The sequence below is a fragment of the Rutidosis leptorrhynchoides genome, chromosome 1 (assembly GCF_046630445.1).
Source record: "Rutidosis leptorrhynchoides isolate AG116_Rl617_1_P2 chromosome 1, CSIRO_AGI_Rlap_v1, whole genome shotgun sequence".
Taxonomy (NCBI): Eukaryota; Viridiplantae; Streptophyta; class Magnoliopsida; order Asterales; family Asteraceae; genus Rutidosis; species Rutidosis leptorrhynchoides.
Window position 1 is genome coordinate 159337845 of NC_092333.1, and position 6983 is coordinate 159344827.

The window sequence follows — 6983 nt, forward strand, 5'->3', positions numbered from 1 at the left end:
GTGATAATAATTCAGCGAGGTGTAAATCTGTAAAGCCTTAGCCATGTCCAGCATAGACATCCTGTACATCCTACCTCCAAGTAAAAATCTAAGAAAAGTCCTATCGTCTATCCTATCTACATCCTTATTTAATGTTATAGTACTCATTAATTCAACACACCACTCCTTATATACAGGCCTACGAGTGGTAAAAAAATGTTCCCAGTCAGGAAAAGAAGAGTTCCCATACCTTTGGATTAGTAACAGCCTAACTGAGTTAGCTAGGTTGACTTCTTCCAAAGGTCTCCAATCTATTACCCTTGGTACTTCCACATTTTTGGTGTAAAGCTTAAATTTGTTACATTGGTACGTCGGGTAATCTGCCCAGTTTCGCTCAAATCTCAGATTGGGATGTAATTCAGGATCATGAACTCTTGAGTGTACTATTAACTGGTGAGGCGGAAATTGTATGTAGGCAGTAAAAAATTGTGGTTCTGGGTCATAATATGGCAGGTGTTGATTATGATGTTGTTGCTCTTGTTGTGGCTCAGGTGGCATCTCTGGCTGTGGTTCTTGTTCAGATTGTCTAGATGATGATGCACCGTCAGTATCTGTATTTCTATGCAAAACACATTAAACACAAAATTTGTGCATCCAAATATGCATTAGTGTTAGCAAAATAACAGATTAAAACAATTACATTAACATGTTTAATTCATATTAAACTTATACACATTTTCATAATTTTAACAATTCTACATTTTTTCAATAAGCATATATGAAAATGTATATAATGTTCATAAGCATTCAACTCAAATAACATGTTAAAATAACCATTACTAGCAATTAAACAAGTTTCAAATGGCAATTATATCAAAATAATCAAGTTCATGAATTTTAGACTTAAAAAGTCTACTTTGATGTTCAAAAATCATGTTTAGGATTAAAGTTTGGATCATTTAGCAACCTAAACATGTTACAATACTTAATTTAACACTAATTCATAACAAAAATCGGACATAACCTGTTTATATCAAAAAGCCTCAAATTACTCAAGAACACAAACCCTAGATTTCTAAAAATTTTGAAGTTTAAGGCTTCAAATCATGTTAAATAGCATCAATCTAGGTTATACATGCATAATATACTAACAATTTAACTCTAATTAAGATAGAAATCAATAAAATTAAATTAGGTAAAAATTGTTCATAATCACTATAAATTAAAAATTAAAGAGTTTTAGGGGTGAAATTTTTACCTTTTTGCTCCCTAATCTGAACAAACGCATGATTATGGCGGATTGTAGTAACAAATTTTGTGAATTTTGGTTGAAAATTGGTGATTTTTTGGGGTATTTTTGGGAGTGTATTCTCGTGTGTTTGTGTGTGTAAAAGTGGGAGACAGAGAACCAGTTGACTGATTTTGATACCTGACCTGTTCTGGGCTACCATGCGATCGCATGGATTTACGGTAAAAACCCCATACGATCGCATGTGGTGTATTTCTTTTTTTTATTTCTTTTTTTTAATAAAAACCTTTAACCAGTGAAACAAAAATTGATTAAATTTTAAATTTTGTTTTCCTTGGTATTTAGAACGAGGTAGTTTCGGTACGTTTACCTAGTTCGTCCCTCGACAAAATTTTGAAATTTGTCATTTTAAAACGATCGTTTTAAAAGCAAAGATTTTTGAGTTTTTTAATGTTTTTGGCATACTTTAAATTAATAAGATTAAAAATAATGATAACAAAATCTGTCACCTCGCCCTCGGGTAAAGCAATTTCGGTTCAACGACCTAGTCTTCAACTCACGATGAATTTTAGAAATCATTTTTTTAACTTAATGAAATAAAGTAAATTTTGTTTTTAAATTCACACCAAACTTAAATATAAAATGCATAAAATTTCATATAAATATTAATATTTTTTATATACATTAATTTTACAATTTTACATTTAAAATAATATAGTTATATATTACTTTAGAAAACAAGGTAAAAATAAAATAAAAATATTTTTGGTCTTTTATACCACTTTAATTAATCAAATATTAACAAAAATATACGTCCCTCCTTTGGGTAAAGTAATTTCGGCTATATTATCTAGTTTTACTCTTGACGAATTTTTGAAATATTTTGAGTTGATTGATTAAAGATATTTATACCTTATGAATAAACGGTAAATTTCGCAGTGATGAATTAAATTTTTATCTGATATCAATAATTTCGGTTTATTATACCTAATTTTATTGAATATCAATTTAATACTTTATAGCGAATTATTTAGCATTTATTAACAAAAGGTTAAAAGCAATAAATAAAAACAAAATAAAAACTGTACATACTTACCTATGAGATAAAATTCTCAGAGACCTGTTTTAGTCGACTCATATGAGAGTCGTTCGATTTGGTTTTTCATAGCTACACAGACGTAACCTCGAGTTTTCAATAACTTTTCTTCTAAACATATGAACGGTCCTTCTCTGCATAGAGTAACGAATTCAGAATTGGAATGTGTTTGATTGTTCGAACATTTCCCTTCGTGTGACCATTTTTCGCATTTATGACATCTTTCAAGGTGTCGTGCTCTTCTTTTTGTTGCGGATTTTGATTTTCCTTTACCAAAATGTGTCTTATTATGATCTTTCCTGAGTTTTTTCCTTACTTCGTCCATTTTGCCTCTTATGAATGATACCAGTTCACTCGGAAAGGTGTTATTATTACATTTAGTAATCATAGCGTGTAGTAGTAGACCATGGTTCAAATCAAAGGAATTCTTCATCTCGTTAAACCTAAAAACATAAAAATTCAGAATGGAGGGAGAAGAATAGTTCTTTAGTGTCTGCTAGGGAAAGACCATTCGGATTCCATTTTCGAGAACTACACGAAAACAGAAAATCTAACTCTAGACAGTATTATATTATTTCTTAGAATATTTGAATCTCCCCACACTTAGTTAGCTGTGGTGTCAAAATTGTGATTAACTTCATTGTCAACTTCCATCAGATCATGTATGTAATTTTTAACTCTGTGACCATTGACTTTAAATTCAATCCCGTTTGAATTTATCAACTCTATTGTTCCGTATGGGAAAACTCTTTTGACTATGAATGGTCCAGACCATCTTGATTTCAATTTTTCAGGAAATAACTTGAATCGTGAATTGAAAAGAAGAACTCTGTCTCCTTCCTTAAATTCTTTTGAACTTCTGATTCTTTTATAATGCCATTTCTTCGTTCTTTCCTTATAGATTAACGAATTTTCATATGCATCATGTCTTAATTCTTCTAATTCGTTTAGTTGACTTAACCGTAAATGACCAGCTTCATGCAAATCAAGATTACATGTCTTCAAAGCCCAAAATGCTTAGTGTTCAATTTCTACCGGAAGGTGACATGCTTTTTCATAAACGAGTTTAAAAGGTGTGGTGCCAATTGGTGTTTTGTAGGCTGTTCTAAAAGCCCAAAGTGCATCCTCCAATTTCATGGGCCATTCCTTCGGATTTGATCCTACGGTTTTATCTAGAATACGTTTTAAAACTCGGTTGGTATTTTCAACTTGTCCACTTGTTTGTAGATGATAAGCAGTTGAGATTTTATGAGTTACTCCATGTCTTTTTAGAACTTTCTCAAGTTGATTATTACAAAAATGAGTACCCCGATCACTGATTAAAGCTTTCGGTGTTCCGAACCTAGCAAAAAGACGTTTTAAGAAGTTGACTACAATTCGTGCATCGTTAGTTGGGAGAGCTTGTGCTTTCGCCCATTTAGATAGATAATCAATAGCAACGAGAATGTAGAGATTATTATGAGATTTTGGAAATGGACCCATAAAGTCAATACCCCAAATGTCAAAAACTTCACATACTTGAATGAAATTTTGTGGCATTTCATCACGTTGACTTATTTTTCTGGCCCTTTGACAAGCATCACAGGATTTACAAAGAAGGTGTGCGTCTTTAAAAATTGTAGGCCAATAGAATCCCGCGTCGTAGACTTTTCTTGCTGTGAGTTGAGGCCCATAATGCCCTCCTGTTGGTCCTGTGTGACAATGGTTTAAGATTTGACTAGCTTCATCCCCGAATACACATCGGCGTATTATTACATCGGGACAACTTTTAAACAAATGTGGATCTTCCCAAAGATAGTGTTTTATATCACTAAAGAATTTCTTTCGTTTTTGGTACGACAACCCTTTTTCAAGGAATCCGCATACTAAGTAGTTTGCATAGTCTGCAAACCATGGAATTTCATTATAATCAATCTTCAATAGATATTCATCAGGAAAGTTGTCTTGTATGGCTGATTCATTTAGAACTTCTAATTCAGGATTTTCAAGGCGAGAAAGATGATCAGCGGCGAGATTTTCTGCTCCCTTTTTGTCTCGGATTTCAATCGAACTCTTGTAAGAGTAAGATCTAACGGATTAATTGTGGTTTGGCATCTTGTTTTGAAAATAGGTATCTAAGAGCAGAATGGTCAGTATAGACCACCGTTTTTGCTAGAACGAGATATGAACTAAATTTGTCAAAAGCAAAGACAATAGCAAGGAGTTCTTTTTCAGTAGTTGTGTAATTCGTTTGTGCTCCTTGTAACGTCTTACTAGCGTAATAGATAGGTTAAAATCATTTTTCAATTCTTTGACCTAAAACAGCTCCTATTGCAAAATCACTTGCATCGCACATGAGTTCAAATGGTAGATTCTAATTTGGAGTTATCATGATCGACGCATTAGTGAGTTTTTCTTTAAGAATATTAAAAGATTTTATGCATTCATCTGAAAAGATGAATGGAGCATCCTTTTCTAGGAGTTTATTCATAGGAGTGGCAATTTTAGAAAAATCTTTTATGAAATGTCGGTAAAAACCGGCATGCCCTAGAAAACTCCTAACTCCTCTAACATTGGTGGGATGAGGAAGTTTAGCAATTACATCTACTTTAGCTCTATCTACTTCAATTCCATCCTTTGAAATTTTATGACCAAGAACGATGCCTTCTTTAACCATGAAATGACATTTCTCCCAATTAAGTACTAGATTTGATTGTTCGCATCTAATCAGCATTCGTTCAAGATTAGCTAGACATGATTCAAATGTATCACCGAAGACTGAAAAGTCATCCATGAAAACTTCCATGCATTCTTCTATCATGTCGTGAAAAATCGCTATCATACACCTTTGAAAGGTTGCAGGGGCGTTGCAAAGTCCAAATGGCATGTGTTTGTAAGCAAAAGTACCATAAGGGCACGTGAAAGTGGTTTTCTCTTGGTCCTCGGGTGCTATTGGAATTTGAAAGTATCCGGAGAAACCGTCAAGGAAACAATAGTAACTGTTCCCAGCTAACCTTTCCAACATTTGATCAATGAAAGTTAAGAGAAAGTGATCTTTTCTGGTGGCATCATTTAATTTTCTATAATCAATACAAACACACCATCCCATTACAGTCCTAGTAGGAATAAGCTCATCTTTTTCATTTGTGATGACAGTGATGCCACCCTTCTTAGGTACGCATTGAACTGGGCTTACCCCTGGACTATAGAGATTAGATAAATTAAACCAGCATCGAGCAGTTTAATAATTTCTTTTTTAACATCATCTTGCATATTAGGATTTAGTCTTCGTTGGCGTTGCACATATGTTTTATGACCATCTTTCATAAGGATTTTATGTGTGCAATACGAAGGACTTATGCCTTTAATGTCATGAATCTTCCATGCAATAGCTGGTTTATGAGCTTTTAGCACATAAATGAGTTGAGATTTTTCATTTTTCGTAAGAGAAGACGAGATTATTACAGGTAATTCAGATTTACCATGTAAATAAGCGTATTCCAAATGGGTTGGAAGTGGCTTTAACTCTAATATCGGTGGTTCTTCTATCGATGATTTGTATCGATATCTGTCTTCTTCTTTTAACATTTGAAGTTCTTCTTTTGTTGGTTCATATTCATTAGCCATGAGTGTGGCTAATACTTCAGCTTCATCAATTTGTTCAGTTCCTTCTCTTAAAAAACATTCTCCTGTTCCTTGTAATTCTGGAAATTCTTGTAACAATTCTTCTTGTGAATCTATGGTTTGAACATAATAACAGGTATCATCTACAGATTGCGGTTGTTGCATGGCTCTATCAACAGAAAAGGTAACACTCTCGTCCTTTACACTTAAGGTCAGTTTCTTACCAAACACGTCTATTATTGCTTTAGCCGTGTTTAAGAATGGTCTTCCTAATATGAGAGGAACTCGAGAATCTTCTTCCATGTCCAGAATAACAAAGTCTACTGGAAATACTAAAGTACCAACTTTAACTAGCATGTTCTCCATTATCCCTCTAGGATATTTTACTGATCGATCAGCTAGTTGTATGCTTATTCTTGTTGGTTTCAATTCTCCAAGGTCTAGTTTAGCGTATAATGAATATGGCATTAAATTTATACTAGCACCTAAGTCTGCCAATGCTTCTATTGAACTAAGACTACCCAGAAAACATGGAATTGTGAAACTTCCTGGATCTGATAATTTTTCTGGTAGTTTATTCAATAGTACTGCAGAACAATTAGCATTCATACTAACAGCCGAGAGTTCTTCCATTTTCTTTCTATTTGTGATTAGATCTTTCAGGAATTTAGCATATCCAAGAATTTGGATTGCTCGGCTTCAAGTCTTTCTTTTCTCATTTTACTCGGGTAAGGAAGCGGTGGTTGGTATGGTTTAACATAAGGTTTAGCCTTAACTGTGTTATCTTCATTAACCTTTTCAACTATCGGTTCTGATTCCTTATCTTGCTCAGGCTGTGGTGCCTGTGTAGTAGGAATAGAGCCATCAAAAATTACAGGCATTTCAGGTGGTTTAAGTGTAATACCACTTCTTGTGGTAATTGCTTTAGCTGTTTTATTTCGGGGGTTAGCATTTGTATCGCTAGGTAGACTCCCCGGTTTTCTTTTACCTATTAACCTTGATAGGTTACTTACTTCTTGTTCCAGATTTTGGATAGAAGCTTGTTGATTTCTAAAT